The sequence below is a fragment of the Protopterus annectens genome, chromosome 4.part0 (genome assembly GCF_019279795.1).
Source record: "Protopterus annectens isolate FY-2018-M chromosome 4.part0, PAN1.0, whole genome shotgun sequence".
Classification (NCBI taxonomy): domain Eukaryota; kingdom Metazoa; phylum Chordata; order Ceratodontiformes; family Protopteridae; genus Protopterus; species Protopterus annectens.
In genome coordinates, this window is record NC_056733.1 from 1,772,733,398 (window position 1) to 1,772,749,737 (window position 16,340).

Genomic DNA, 16,340 nt, shown 5'->3' on the forward strand with positions numbered 1-16,340 from the left:
GGGAGGAGTCTGAGGCAGGTGCCATGGGGATAACAGTGACACATTGCCCAGGAGGGGGAACCAGTGTTGGCATTGCCAGTCTGGAGTAATCAAAATCATCCTTGGTTTGTCCTGTTTGATTTTTAGTAGTACTTTGGAAAGCAGAGGCAGAGGGGGGAAGGCATAGACTGATGGGTTTTTCCAGCTGAAGGACAGAGCATCCACTTTCCAGGCTTGCTTGTGGGAAGTCCTCGTGTAAAATGTGTCCAACTGGGAGTTCTGGGGAGAGGCAAACAGGTCTACATCTGGGCTCCCCCATTTGCTTGTCAACATGTTGAAAATCTTTGGTTCCAGTTTCCACTCGTGTGGGTCCATGAGGTTTCTGCTTAGTCCGTCTGCCAGTGTATTTAATTTTCCTGGCAGGAATTGAGCTTGTAGGTGCACTTGGTAGCTCAAGGCTGTGTTCCACAATGCCATAGTTAGTCTGCAGAGGGGGGTAACAATGTGTACCCCCCTACTTGTTTATGTACCACATAACAGTGGTGTTGTCAGTCTTTACCAAAAGTTGTCCTGGAAGAATGTGGCCCTTGAAGGCTGTCAGAGCATTCTGTACAGCTAACATTTTTTTTAATTGATATGCAGGTGCATTTGACTTTGGTTCCATTTGCCCTAAATGCACTTCCCTGCTAGGTGAGCCCCCATGCATAGTCTGGTGAGTCTGTTAGGGTTTGGCTGGCAGGGGGTGGTGTGAAAGGTAGTCCCCTTGTTTTGGTGGCAGGCCTCTGCCCACTAAAGGAATTCTAGGCATAGGCAAGGTATGATAGGAATCATTGCTTCTAGATCCTGAGAATGCTGACACCATAGGCTTTTTAGATACCACTGTAGTTTCCTCATATGCAGTCTTGCATATGGAATTAGAAGGATGCAGGAGGCCATGAACCTCAAGGCTTGCAGTATCTGTCTTGCAGATAGCAGGGTTTTTGTGTCCACTTGTTAGAAGTAGGTTGTCAAATGAATTTGTTTCTCTGGCGTGAGGTAAGCCATCTGGGAAGTTGTACTCAAGCTTGCTCCCAGGAATATAACTTGTTGACAAGGTACCAGGTGTGATTTCTTTTCGTTTACGGTGTACTCCAGACAAGTTAGAACACTTTGTACAAAGGCCAGACGATTCAAAAGGATGTCCCTGATTTTCTGCCTGAATTAAACAATCGTCCAGGTATGGGTATATTTGAATATTGCTTTGCCTGCAAAATGCAATAACTGGAGCTAGGCACTTTGTGAATACCCTGGGCACAGCAGATAAGCCAAAGGGCAGTGCAGAAAACTGATAGCGCGTGTAGCCTGCTTTGAAACGTATGTATCTTCTGTAAGATTCCCCGATTGGAATGCGCAGGAATGCTTCTTTTAAATCTAGTGTTGCCAACCAGACATCTTTGCCTAGCATAGGAAGTAAATGGTGAAGAGTCAACACTTTGAATTCTGGAATTTCCAAAAAGGTGTTTAGATTAGACAGGTCCAGGATAGGATGCCATGAACTGTCTTTTCTGGGTACCAGGAAAAGTCTCTAGTAGGAACCTTGTCGCTTTTCCTCTTCCAGTACCAGTTGAACAGCCCCCATGCTTAAGAGATAAAGTACTTGGTGTTGGCAACGTGTGGAAGTGAAATCTGTATCCCTGGGACACTATATTTAAAACCCATTTGTCCTAGGTAATGAGTTTCCAGTTCTTTGGATGAAGAGTAATCTTTCCTCCCAAAGGGGCAGTCAGTTGATAACTGCTTGGAAATTTTAAACGGAAGTCATTGAGACAGTTTACCATAGGGGAGTCTTACTACTCCCAGATTTGGAAGTGGAGGCCCCTCCATTGCTTAGTCCTGTGTGTCCCCTGGAACTAAAACCTGGGGCTTTTGCTGTCCGGGTTTGGCTTGAGAAGACCTGGAAGGGGCTGCAAAGGACCAATTCTTAAGACGGCCAGTGCCTACTAAGTCTAGGAGGCTGAACTTGTAAGAAATCTTAACAGTTTGCATAGATTTAACTTCATTTTCCATCTTTTTAAGAACTTCCACAGCCATGATGCCAAACAGGTGCTCCTGATTTAACAGAGCATCCAACAGTTTAACTTTAACATGATCAGGTAAGGATTGCTCCTTTAGCCAAGCATGCCTTCTGAGCACAGACCCAGTAACAGCAGCCCTGCAAGAGGCCTCTAATGAATCAAAACCACATTGCAAAGTATGTTTTCCAACTTGTTCAGCAGAATGCATTAAATCCTGTAATTCTTTATTTTCCACACAGTCAGGAATCAACATCATTTTCTGTTTAAGCAATCCAATAACATGTTGCTGATACTTTAACATATGAAACTGGCAGCTTATAGCCCTAATGGCCAAGGTTGCAGAAGTGTAAACCTTCTTACCCCATCTATCCAACGCCCTGGAGTCTCTATCAGAAGGGGTAGGATTTTTAGCAGTAGAAGCCTTAATGCCCTTGGGCCCCTGTGAAATAGTCTCTGGATCCGCAATAGGATTTTTAAAAAGGAACTTGTGTGACTCGCGGACCCTGTAGTATGCGTCAGGTTTTCTGGGAGCAAGAGGAAAGGAATTAGGGGCCAAACTAGATTCCGAAAAAGCATCAACAATGTCCAGTACAGGAGGAATAGCTAAAGGCCTGCTGAGGTAGGATTAAGAAATCCCTAAGCCTTTTTTTTTGAATCAGAAAAATCCTGGCTTTCCCAGTGGAAATGCTCCCTTAGAGTATACAAGGTTTCCCCAAAAGAAAAATCTTTTGGTGGGGAAGCAGAGGGAATGGAGCCCTCTGCATCAGAATCCTCATAAGTAGATAAGGACAAATCCAGATCATCAGAAGAACCAGAAAAAACAGAATCCTGGTCAGAAGATTCATAAACAACTTCTGTCCTAGGCCTCTTAGAAAGGGGGGGTTGGCTACCCCTGATTAGAGTTATTACATCTTCAGCCATTCTTATTTGTTTTTAGGCATAGAGGCCTGAGCATGTGGCCTGAGTGTCGTTTTTTAGGCATGGTTCGAGATTTAGGCCTAAGTGAAGGAGGCGTCAGTTTAATATGCAAGTCCGTAGGTCTGAATACACCCTCAGAAGCCAGAGCCTGCACAGCGGCTCCGGACCCATGCAAGGTAGACACATCCGCGGGTTCCATAGTTGAAGCATCTCATGGCATACCGGACTCAGAATGGGATTCAGCAGAGGCCTGCAAATCAGAAGTAGTGGGTATCAGGGGCTGCAAAAGCGCCTCAATGAGCACCGGCGAACTGATGACTGGCTTAGGAGAAGCGTCGTCGGCAGTTTTGGACCTCAGCGGCCTGTCTGTCTTTATCTTTGCGTTTTTTCAGAATCCCGGTAGTCGGACGGCTAACCGACAACATTTCTGGATAATTAAACCGAGAACCAAAATATTTAGAAGCAAAAATATATCTATGACGGATAGTGCACTGATTAAATAAAGCACAAAACCGACAGCAAGGTACGTTGTGTTCAGGGCCTAGGTAAGGAATACAGTCCGAATAAAAATCTATATGAGGCATTTGCTTTCCACAAGTAATGCAATTAACTTTTACTGACATTGGTAAGGAGCAAGACAAAGTTTCCCCAACGGGGTACTTAGCTTTAGTTGAAGACTTTGGTTCTGAAACTCGAAAACGAAAATTTCAGGAGTCAGCCGACCAGCACTTGTGAACTGCTTCTGCTTCGGGCACCGCATGGCAAAAAAGACTGATGTAATGGCGTCAGATGCATGTTTTATACCCCTGACTTCATAGAAGAAGGGACAGCAACCGACGCAGGACATCAGACTTTGTTAATCAGGCCGACTGAGGGCAACCTGCAAGCAGATAAACCAAATGTAATGACTGCAACAGTGAAACACGAAGATCAGTAGTATTGGGCATAATTTCTTACTTCTGACACTACAATATTTCAATTGTCTGCACATTCATTGGGTGCAAGAGTACTACTTTTGTTTTGAGGATTAGGGCAGTAGACCAGAAGTTAAGCACTTTGATTCAAGGCCAGCTCTGAAATCATGGGGGTCACTTTGCCTGAATACTATGTATGGCTATTTATAAACCAAGGGCTGTAATTCTAAAATTCTTACAACTGAGTTAAAAGCAACCAGGAAAGGTGGTTCCCCAAATGAGAATCTGGTAGGTGTTGATGTGGCTGGTTCAAAGGGACAACATTAACTTCTTACCGACAAAGATATCAAAGGCAGTTGTTTGCCTCAATGGGTGGGTGGGTGGGTGGGGGGGGTCTCAAATGCAGGACTCTCTTTAAAAACTGCTCAACTACAGAGGTTGATGGCAAGAGATTGAAAACACAATTAAATTAAAATACTTGGGCTAAGTATGTAGATACCAAATAGCAAACCTGTCCAATTTAAGCAGCTACAATTTCCTAGAAGCAGGCTTCCTTTATCATATGAAACATCTCAGTAGGAAAGGCAGCCCCAGTGTTGGATCATAGCCCTAACTTCCAAGCTGTTAACTCTAGGCTTTTCAGGTCTGTGTGAATTGGTGTCCCGTACTGTTGGCTCACTAAGCTGGGACACTGAGGGATATGCATATGCTCTTTTCTGCATAGAAGTAGCAGCTGAGAGTAGGACTGTTATCTTGGCTAAAGAAAACCTACCTACAAGCTGTCTTTGGCTAGCCTTGCCTTTAGAAAGACACCAAGGGTATGTAGAAAGAAAGGCATATATGGTTCCCCTGCCCCATGTGCTCAAAAACACATTACTACAGCACCCTTGCATACGCAACTGTCAAAAATCTCTGGGGATATGGCAAGCCTGAAGGGAGGTAAGCAGATCTCTGGAAAGCATTATATGACTAGCAATTTACTGAAAACTTCTGGGCTTAAGTTTCCACTCCAGTGGTTGGAAATGGAGATGCTCAGGTTTGTCTGCTACGCAGTTCTGGGCAGCAGAAATGGAAAAGGCCTAGCCTAGAAAGTACAGTTGTGTACACTTACCATAAATGTACATGTTCAAGTGTATTCACTGTTGCAGTCATCACATTTGGGTTATCTGCTTGCAGTAGCCCTTGGTCGGCCTAATTAACAAAGTCTTGGATCCTGTGTCGGTTGCTGTCCCTTCTTCCATGACGTCAGGTCGTCAGGGGTATAAAACATGCAGCCAATGCCATTACATCAGTTTTTCTTGCCCCAAATGTCATGTGCCCCCCTAATGGGAAGCAATTAAATCTATAAATATACAAGGTTATACCTCCAACAAAAAAGCAAATACAACAAAAAGCTTTTGAGCATAGTAAAGTAGAGTAGAGGCACAGCCAAAAGAAGAAAGGGGGCTGGAGGGAGGGTAACCAGGACTGAAACAGTGAATACATTCGAACATCGACATTTACGGTAAAGTGTACACAACTGAAACAACAATTCTTCATGTTTCACTGTTGCAGTCATCACATTTGGGTAGATTCCCAAAGCTAAGGAAGGGAGGAGGAATTTAGATAGCATTAGGACCAGCTATAAGGCCCTGTAAGACCGCAGTAGCAAAGCCAGTTCTGTATTTAGAGAAAACTGGCAGATGGCAATGCTTGGTGAAAGTATGTACTGAGCTCCAGGTAGCAGCTTCCAGGATGTCGCTGGTAGGGACGCCTCTGAGAAAGGCTGTAGAGATAGATGCAGCCCTGGTTGAGTGGGGTCTGATCCCTTGTGGGATAGGTTTTCCATGATGCTTGATAAATGCAATGGCCTATCTATTTGGAAATGGTTTGCTTTGAAGTAGCCTTCCCCACTGCCCCTGCAGCAAATGCCACAAACAGTTGGTCAGATATCCTTTGAGGTTTAGTCCTGTCCAAGTAGAATCTAAGTTGTCTGTGCACGTCCAAGGAGTGCAGTATCTGTTCCTCTTTGTTCTGTGGGTTAGGAAAAGGTTGGCAAATGAATGGACTGATTAAGGGCCACACTGGATACCACCTTGGGCATGAAGGAGGGATTGGTCTTGAGGGACAATACAAAGTTAAGGTCCCAGGCTGCAGTTGGGGCTCTCCTGGGTGGTCGTAGATTTTTGGCCCCTCTGAGGAACTGCTTCAGCAGTGGATGAGAGAAGAGGGGAGGTTCTGTGTTACGAGCTGAAATGGCTGAGGCGTGAATTTTGACAGAGGAGAAAGACAGGCCCTTGTGAAGTATCTCAGTTAAGTATTGTAAAATCTGAGGTAAATTGGGGACTGCTGTACTCATCCCTTCAGACTGGTTCCAGGCACAGAATCTTTTCCATTTTACAGCATAAGATTTTCTAGTACTAGGCCTCCTTGCCTCTAAAATGATATCCATCACTGGTTTACTGAGGGATGGTAAAGAAGATTAGGTAATTAGCCAGGCTGCTAGGTTCAGTGTATGAAGCTGAGGGTGCAGAATCTGGTTCACCTGCTGAGACAATAGGGTAGGAGTCTGAGGCAGGTGCCATGGGGCCAATAGTGACACTGCGCAAGAGGGGGTACCAGTGCTGGCGTGGCCATCTGGTGCAATTAAAATCGTCCTTGGTTTGTCTTGTTTGATCTTTAGTAGTACCTTTGGAGAGCAGAGGAGGAAAGGCATAAACGGATAGGTTTTTCCAGCTAAAGGACAGAGCATCCACTTTCTAAGCTTTTTTGTGGAGAGTCCTTGTGCAAAATTTGTCCAACTGATAGTTGTGGGGGGGGGCAAACAGGTCTATATCTGGGCTCCCCCATTTGCTTGTCAACATGTTGAAAATCCTTGGTTCCAGCTTCCACTCATGTGGGTCCATGAGGTTTCTGCTTAATTTGTCTGCCAGTGTATTTAGTTTTACTGGCAGGAATTGGGCCTGTAGGTGCACTTGGTAGCTCAGGCTATGTTCCACAATGCCATAGCTGGTCTGCATAGGGGGTAAGAATGTGTACCACCCTGCTTGTTTATGCACCACATAACATTGGTGTTGTCCGTCTTTACCATTAATTTTCCTGGAAGAATGTGGTCCTTGAAGGCTGTCAGAGCATGCTGTACAGCTAACATTTCTTTCTGATTGATATGCAAGTGCATTTGACTTGGGTTCCATTTGCCCTGAATGCACTTCCCTGCCAGGTGAGCCCCCCATGCATAATCTGATGCATCTGTTGTTAGGGTTTGGGCAACAGGGGGTGGTGTGAATGGTAGTCCCTTGGTTTGGCGGCAGGTCTCTGCCCACCAAAGAAACTCTAGGCATAGGCAAATTATGATAGGAATAATTGCTTCTAGATCCTGAGAATGTTGTCACAACAGGCTTTTCAGATACCATTGTAGTTTCCTCATATGCAGTCTTGCATATGGAATCAGAAGAATGCAGAAGGCTATGAACCCCAAGGCTTGTAGTATTTGCATTGCAGATAGTAGGGTTTTTGTGGCCAATTGTTTGAAAAAGGTTGTCAAATGAATTGGTTTCTCTGGAGTGAGGAAAGCCATCTGGGAAGTTGTATTCAAGCTTGCTCCCAGGAATATGATTTGCTGACAGGGTACCAGGTGTGATTTCTTTTCGTTTATGGTGTACCCCAAACAAGTTAGCCCCCTTTGTACAAAGGCCAGATGATTCAAAAGTGTGCCCTTGCTTTCTGCCTGAATTAAACAATCATCCAGGTATGGGTATATCTGAATATTTCTTTGCCTGCAAAATGCGATGACTGGGGCTATGCACTTTGTAAATACCTTGGGCACAGTAGATAAGCCAAAGGGCAGTGCAGAGAAAGTACAGTTTTGTACCTACCATAAATGTAGATGTTCGAGTATACACCCTGCTGTAGTCATCACACTTGGGCTATCCTGTCGTCAGGCAGTCCCGCAGTCGGCCGGAATTCCAAAGTCTTGGTCTGGCGTCGGTTGCTGTCGCTTCTTCCCTGACGTCAGTGCGCCAGGGGTATATATAATGCAACAGATGCCATTTTCTTCAGTTTTTCTTGCCCCAGATGTCAGGTGCCCCCAAAAAGGTGGTCAGTAATTAGTACCAAATTGAGTAAACTTTGCACAAACACAAAATCCCTTCAGCTATAAGCAAATACATCAGGAAGGTATTGTAGAGATTTAGCCAGTTAGATAAGAGGGGCTGGAGGGAGGGTAACCTGGACTGCAGCATGGTATAAACTCGAACATCTACATTTATGGTAGGTACAAAACTGTACTATGTTCATCATGTTACCCTGCTGCAGTCATGACACTTGGGTTGAATCCCAAAGCTAAGGATCGGTGGAGGAATTATAGAGGGTTAGAGGAGGCTAGAAGGCCCTGCAGAACTGCAGTGGCGAAGCCCGCCCTAGTCTTAGAGTAAAGTGGTAAGTGATAGTGTTTGGTAAAGGTGTGTACTGAACTCCAAGTTGCAGCTTCCAAAATCTCCTTGGTTGGAACCCCCCTGAGAAAGGCTGTAGAAGTAGCTGCTGCCCTGGTAGAGTGGGGCCTAATGGCAGCAGGAACTGATTTTCCATGATGGGTATAGCAGAAACGTATGCAATGACCTATCCATTTGGAAATGGTTTGTTTTGCTATAGCCTTCCCTTGTGAAGCTATAGCATAGGATACAAAGAGCTGATCAGATTTTCTGAAAGACTTAGCTTTGTCCAAGTAGTAACGAAGTTGCCTGTGAATGTCCAAGGAATACAGGAGTCTTTCACCTTTGTTCTGTGGATTTGGGAAGAAGGTGGGTAAGTGGATGGTTTGATTTAAAGCCACACTGGAAACCACCTTAGGCATAAAGAAAGGATTAGTTTGTAGAGAAACTCTGTCTTGATGGAAAATGAGGAAAGGTTCCACTGCCATTAGTGCCTGTAGACCTGAGACTCTTCTAGCTGAATTTATTGCTAGCAGCAAGGCAGTCTTCCATCATAGGAACTGTAGATCTGCAGAGAAAGCTGGTTCAAGGGGAGGTAGCGTTAATTTTTCCAGAACAAAATTGAGGTCCCATGTTGGTGTAGGTGCTCTCCTGGGTGGCCTAATGTTTGTTGCCCCTCTGAGGAACTGCCTTAGAAGTGGATGCGAAAATAAGGGTGGATCCGTGTTGTAGTGGGCTGAAATAGCTGAAGCATGGATTTTAATGGAGGAGAAAGAAAATCCTTTGTGCAACATCTCAGTTAAATACTGTAGAATGTGAGGCATGTGAGGCTGAATTGTGTCTTGGCCTTTGGCTTGGTTCCAGGCACAAAACCTTTTCCATTTGTCTGAATAAGCCTGCCTGGTGCTTGGCCTCCTAGCTTCCAGAATAACATCCATAACTGCTTGGGAAAGAGGAGATGGCTGGATGCTTAGTTGATTTGCCATGCAGCCAGATTTAAGGTTTTGAGCTGGCTGTGAAGAATCTGATTGCTTTGTTGTGTGAGCAAATGGAAAATTTGTGGTAATATCCAAGGTGGGCCATGGGCCATGTTCCTCAATAGTGGGTACCAGTGCTGGCGTGACCAGTCCGGGGATATGAGACTCAGTCGTGGTCTCCCCTTTTTGATTTTCAGAAGTACCTTTGTGAGGAGAGGCAATGGAGGGAAGGCATATACGGTCAGGTTTTTCCAACGGAAAGAGAGAGCATCCACTTTCCAAGCTTGATGGTGAAGTGTCCTTGTACAAAATTTTGTTAGCTGATAGTTTTGGGGGCTGGCAAACAGGTCTATGTCTGGAAGGCCCCATTTTTGAGTTATCATTGTAAATACTCGTGGATCTAGTTTCCACTCGTGGGGATCCATGATGTTTCTGCTGAGGTCGTCTGCCAATGTATTCTTCTTTCCTGGCAGGAATTGAGCTTGTAACTGAACTCGGTAAGCCAGAGCTGTGTTCCATAAGATCACTGCTTGCCTGCATAGAGGGTAGGAGTGAGGACCCCCTTGTTTGTTTATGTACTACATTACTGTGGTGTTGTCCGTCTTTATTGTAAGTTGTCCTGGATGTAATAGATTCTTGAAGGCTGTCAGAGCTTTCTGTACAGCTAGCATCTCTTTTTGATTGATGTGCAGATTCTTTTGATCTGCAGTCCATACACCTTGAACTGCCATGTGTGCCCCCCAGGCGTAGTCTGATGCATCTGTTGTGATAGTTTGCCTGGCTGGGGGCAAGGTGAAAGGCTGACCCTTGTTGAGGTGACATGCCTGTGACCACCATAGAAACTCCTGTTGTAGGCAGGGAATGAGAGATATCATTTTGCCCAAGCTGTGGCTGTGTAGAGACCATACACTTTTTAGGTACCATTGTAATTTCCTCATATGCATTTTGCAAACAGTATTAGTAGTATGCAAGATGCCATGAAGCCCAAGGCCTGCAGAATTTTTCTTGCAGTTAATTGGGTCTTTGTTGCCATTGTTTTGAAACATTGAGTCAGTTGTAGTTGTTTGTCTGGCGTCAGATAAGCCTTCTGGGCCATTGTATTCAAGCTGGCACCCAGGAATGTAATATTTTGTGAGGGTACTAGTTTTGACTTCTTTTCGTTTACTGTGTATCCCAGGCAATTTAGTAGATGTTTTACAAAAGCCAGATGATGTAAGAGAATGTCCTTGCTTTCTGCTTGGATGAGGCAGTCGTCCAGGTTTATTTGAATTCCCCTTTGTCTGCAGTATGCAATTACTGGTGCCAGGCATTTTGTGAAGACTCTGGGCGCAGTAGATAAGACAAAGGGCAGTGCAGAGAATTGGTAATGAGTTGAACCTGCAATGTAACGGAGGTATCTTCTGCAACTTTGTCTGATGGGGACATGCAGGTATGCCTCCTTGAGGTCCAACGTTACTAGCCATGCTTCCTTGCCCAACATGTGAAGAAGCTTCTGTAGTGTTAGCATCTTGAATTTGGGTACTTGTAAGAAGGTATTTAGAATTGAAAGGTCCAGAATTGGTCTCCAGACATTGTCCTTTCTGGGCACTAGAAAGAGTCCTGAGTAAAATCCTTGACCTTGCTCTCAAGTAGGTACCAGTTAAATGGCTCTCATGTCTATGAGAGCTGTAATTTGTTTCTGTGCCTCTGCCCATTGATTTTGTTGCAGGTTTGGCATTCCTCTTTTCATTGGCAAGGTGTGAAAATGGAATCTGCATCCTCGTAAAATTATGTCTAGGACCCATTTGTCCTTTGTGACAATGTGCCAGTTGTCTGAAAAAAGTGCGAGTTTTCCTCCCAAGGGGGCTGCCAAGAGAGTGCTGCTTGGCCAGATGAGGTGCAAGTCATTGAGTTTGCCTTCTGGTAGATTGGGACCGGTCTTCTCCTCCCTTCTGTGATGTAGTGCCCCATTGGCAAGGTTTGTACTGGGCTTGTGGTTGTCCTCTGCCTCTTGGACATCTGTATTTACCCCTCTGTGGTCTGTCAGTAGCTGGAAAGGACCAATTTTTTGTTGGCCAGTTTCTGCTGAAGCAAAGGGGCTGTACCTGTAGGAAACCTTTGACTGTCTGCATAGATTTTGCCTTATCCTCCATTTTCTTTAAGACTTCTTCTGCTTTAACTCCAAAAAGAACATCCTGCTGTAAGGGAGCATCTAAAAGCTTTGCTTTAACATGATCAGACGGAGTTTGTTCCTTTAACCAAGCATGCCTACGTATAACAGACCCAGTGACAGCTGCTCTGCAGGAGGCCTCCAAAGAATCAAACACACATTGTAAGGTATGTTTGCCCACCTGTTCAGCTGCATGCAACAGATCCTGCATTTCTTTCAATTCAGACTGTTGAGGGAGAGTGATCATTTTTTGCTTTAACTGAGAGATTAGAAATTGCTGATACTTAAGCATGTGAAATTGGCAATTTAGTGCCCTCATAGCTAGAGTGGCTGAGGTGTAAACCTTTTTCCCCCACCTGTCTAGTGCTCTGGAATCCCTCTCAGAGGGTACAGGATTTTTAGCCATAGAAGCCTTAGCCCCTTTGGGACCCTGGGAGATTGTCTCTGGGTCAGCAACAGGGCTTTTATAAAGAAATTTGTGGGAATCAGGCACTCTATAGTATCTGTCAGGCTTGGCTGGAGCAGGAGGTAGAAAGTCTGGGTTCAAACTAGATTCTAAGTAAACATCATCCACAATGTCTAAAACTGGTGGGATGGCAAGTGGTCTGTGCTGGGGGAGTAAAAGAAACTCTTTGAGCCTTTTCTTCGAGTCAGAGTAGTCCTGACCTTCCCAGTGAAAATGTTCCCTCATAGTGTGTAAAGTTTCCCCAAAGGAGTAGTCTTCAGGAGGAGAAGCTGAGGGAATGGAATCCTCAGCATCAGAATCTTCATAAGGGGAGAAGGAGTAATCTTGGCCTTCAGAGGAGTTTGAAGAAATGGACACTTGTTCAGAGGATGCATAATCTTCCTCTTGTCTAGGCCTTTTGTCTGGAGGGGGCTGGGAACCCCTGATTAGAGAGATCAAATCTTCAGCCATTTTGAGCATCTGTTTCTTAGGCATGGGGCCTTGAACAGGGGATTGAAGTGTAGTCCTTTTAGATTTAATAGGAGTCTTCATCTTAGGATACGTTTTAATGGTGAGCGTAGTCAGTCTGAAAACGCCTTCAGAAACCGATGGCGTTTCTGCAGTACCGACATCTTTTTCAGCAATGTCGTCTGTAGGGCCTGAACAAAATGGTTGCGTCGGCCTGGTACATTCCGTCAAAAGTTCTGAAGCGGTCTCTGGTTCCAGATCAGCGGTAGTCAGGGGCTGCGTCGGAGCCTCACTGAGGACCGGAGAACCGGAGACCGGACCAGCCGAGGCCTCAGAATCTGGCTTAGGCCTAGGCTGTCTGTCCTTATCCTTGCGTTTTTTGTGCACGCCGGTAGTCGGTTGCTCCGACGGCATAGTGTAGTTAAATTTTCTACCGAAGTAGTGTCGTGCGAAATCAAAGCATCTTTTAATAGTACGCTTATTAAATCTAGCACAAAAACGACAACTAGTGACGTCGTGGTCTGGGCCTAGGCAAGGTATGCAATAAGAATGAAAATCCTTATGAGGTATTTGCTTCCCACAAGAAATACAATTGTTAACTTTATCTGACATCGGTCTGAGGCAAGAAGTTTCCCCAACGGGGTACTTAGCTTTATAGAAGACTTCGGCCTGAAATTCGAATTCGAAAATCTCAGGAGTCGGCCGACCGGCACTTGCGAACTGCTTCTGCTTCGGGCACCTCGCGGCAAGAAAGACTGGAGAAAATGGTGTCGGTTGCATTATATATACCCCTGGCGCACTGACGTCAGGGAAGAAGCGACAGCAACCAACGCCGGACCAAGACTTTGGAATTCCGGCCGACTGCGGGACCGCCTGATGACAGGATAACCCAAGTGTGATGACTGCAGCAGGGTAACACGATGAACATCTGGTAGTGATTGTTGCCTGCTCTGAAGCATAGGTGCCTTCTGCAAGATTCACCGATTGGGATGTGCAGGTATGGCTTCTTTTAAATCTAGTGTTACCATCCAGGCATCTTTTCCTAGCATAGGAAGCAACTGATTAAGAGTCAGCATCTTGAATTTTGGAATTGCCAAAAAGGTGTTTAGAGTAGACAGGCCCAGAATAGGACGCCATGAATTGTCTAGATTTGGCCAACCTTTTGGCATTGGTAATGTGTGGAAGTGAAATATGTATCCTTGGGACACTATATTTAAAACCCATTTGTCCTGAGTAATGAGTCCCCAGTTTTTGGCCTGCAGACCAATCTTTCCCCCTAAAGGAGCATTCAGTTGAGAAGTGCTTGGAAGTTTTAAAATCAAGTCATTGAGCCAGTTTTCCATTGGGGGAGCCTTACTGCTCCCAGATTTGGAAGTGGAAGCCCCCCAATGCTTAGTCTTGTGCGTACCCTGGGACTGAAACCTGGGATTTCTGCTGTGTTGTGTCTGGGTTTGGATTGTGAAGGCCTGGAAGGAGCAGGAAAGGACCAATTCTTAGAGGGCCAATGCCTACTAAATCTAGGAGGCTGAACTTGTAAGAAATCTTTAACAGTCTGCATAGATTTATCCTTATCATCCATCTTTTTAAGGACTTCCTCAGCTTTGCTGCCAAACAGGCGGTCCTGATATAAGGGTGCATCCAACAGTTTAGCTTTAACATGATCAGCAAAGACTGCTCCTTAAGCCAAGCATGCCTTTTGAGTACAATCCCAGTGACAGCAGCCCTGCAAGAGGCCTCTAAAGAATGAAACCCACATTGCAAAGTATGTTTTCCAACCTGTTCAGCAGAATGCATTAAATCTTGTAATTCCTTATTTTCAGCAGAGAGTCAGGAATCATCATCATTTTCTATTTAAGCAATCCAATAATATGTTGATGATACTTTAACATATGAAACTGACAGTTTAAGTCTCTAATGGTCAAGGCTGCAGAAGTGTAAACCTTCTTACCCCCATCTATCCAGCGCCCTGGAATCTCTATCAGAAGGGGTAGGGTTTTTGGCAGTAGAGGCCTTAATGCCTTTGGGTCCCTGTGAAATGGTCTCTGGATCCGCAATAGGATTTTTAAAAAGGAACTTGCAAGAATGAGGAACCCTGTAATATCTGTCAGGTTTTCTGGGAGCAGGGGGCAAAAAATCAGGGAACAAACTAGATTCCAAAAAGGCATCATCAACAATGTCTAGTGCAGGAGGTACAGCTAAAGGCCTATGCTGAGGCAACAGTAAGAAATCTCTAAGCATCTTTTTCGAATCAGAAAAATCCTGGCTTTCCCAGTGGAAATGCTCCCTTAGAGTATGTAAGGTTTCACCAAAAGAAAAACCCTCTGGAAGGGAAGCAGAGTGAATAGAGTCCTCTGCATCAGAATCCTCATAAGTAGATAAGGGTAAATCCAGATCATCAGAAGAATCAGAAATATCAGAATCCTGGTAAGAAGATTCAAACAATTTCGGTCCTAGGCCTCTTAGAAGAGGGTGGTTGGCTTCTCCTGATTAAAGTTATAAGCTCTTCAGCCATTCTTATTTGTTTTTTAGGCACAGAGGCCTGAGCATGCGGCCTGGGCGTCGGTTTCCTAGGCATGGTTCGAGGTTTAGGCCTTAAAGAAGGAGGCATTGGTTTAATATGCAAGTCCGTAGGCCCTCAGACCCTCAGAAGCCGGTGCCTGCACAGCGGCTCCGGACCCATCCAAGGTAGAGACATCCGCAGGTTCCACAGCAGAAGCATCTTGTGGCATACCGGACTCCGAATGGGTCTCAGTAGCGGCCCGCAAATCTGAAGTAGCTGGTATCAGGGACTGCGAAAGCGCCTCACTGAGTACCGGCAAACTGGCCATTGGCTTAGGAGAAGTGTCGTCAGCAGCTTTGGACCTAGGCGGCCTGTCTCTGTCTTTATCTTTGTGTTTTTTTCGGAATTCCAGTAGTCAGACGGTTTACCAACGACATTTCTGGATAACTGAACCGAGAACCGAAATATTAAGAGGCGAAAATATACAGACGACGGATAGTGCAACCGACAACAAGGTACACTGTGATCAGGGCCTAGGTAAGGAATACACTATGAATGAAAATCTATGTGAGGTATTTGCTTTCCACAAGAAATGCAATTAACTTTTACGGACATCGGTAAGGAGCAAGAAAAAGTTCCCCAACAGGGTACTTAGCTTTAGTTGAAGACTTTGGTTCTGAAACTCAAAAATGAAAATTTCAGGAGTCAGATGACCGGTACTTGCGAACTGCTTCTGCTTTGGGCACCGCACAGCAATTAAGACTGATGTAATGACATCGGCTGCATGTTTTATACCCCTGACGACCTGACGTCATGGAAGAAGGGACAGCAACCGACGTAGAACCCAAGACTTTGTTAATCAGGCCAACTGAGGGCTACTGCAAGTAGATAACCCAAATGTGATGACTGCAACAGTGAAACACGAAGAACATCTGTTGGTCCTGCTAGATTACAGGTAATTACAACAAGTTGGTGCAGCTGATGTGAACAAATTCTCCCTTGCTCATTGATATACCACATGACTACAGTACTGTTACCACCTGTAATACTCCTTGCTCATAAACTAATCTGGAAATATGAAGCAAACATACAACAGTGAACATTTCTTTGCTACCGATATGTGAAGATCTGTCCCATCTAGTCCACCTTGCTTGAGCTTTCAGGGTTCCAAGTATGCAGACCCCAGGCCAAGTCTGATAAATCTGTTTTCAGGGCTTGGGTCTCATGTGGGTTCATACATACAGCATTCCTGAGTTACTTTCTGCTTCTGAAGTGCATCATCTGACACATTTTAGATGGCAGATAAAATCAGTAGCATTTCCTGGAGTTGGTAGAGATACTGACACCACAGGTGCCTTAGATTTGACTGAATATTCCTTGTGCAGGTTGGTAAGGGAACTATGACTATGCAGGCTGCTAATATGTATCATAGAGTTGTCAAAATAGCTCTTGCTATCAAAAATTCCTTTTCTACTTGAGAAAAAGGCAGTAATCAACACAAGAACCTCTTCTAGTGTCCAAGGACTG

The 16,340-nt window shown here is 44.9% G+C and overlaps 1 protein-coding gene across 1 annotated transcript in view; it reads right to left on the minus strand.

The window, feature by feature from the left end:
- The window catches only part of LARP1 (La ribonucleoprotein 1, translational regulator), a 3,464,554-nt gene that overhangs the window by 1,562,348 nt on the left and 1,885,866 nt on the right, over positions 1–16,340 (minus strand). The gene's annotated exons all lie outside the window — the stretch shown is intronic.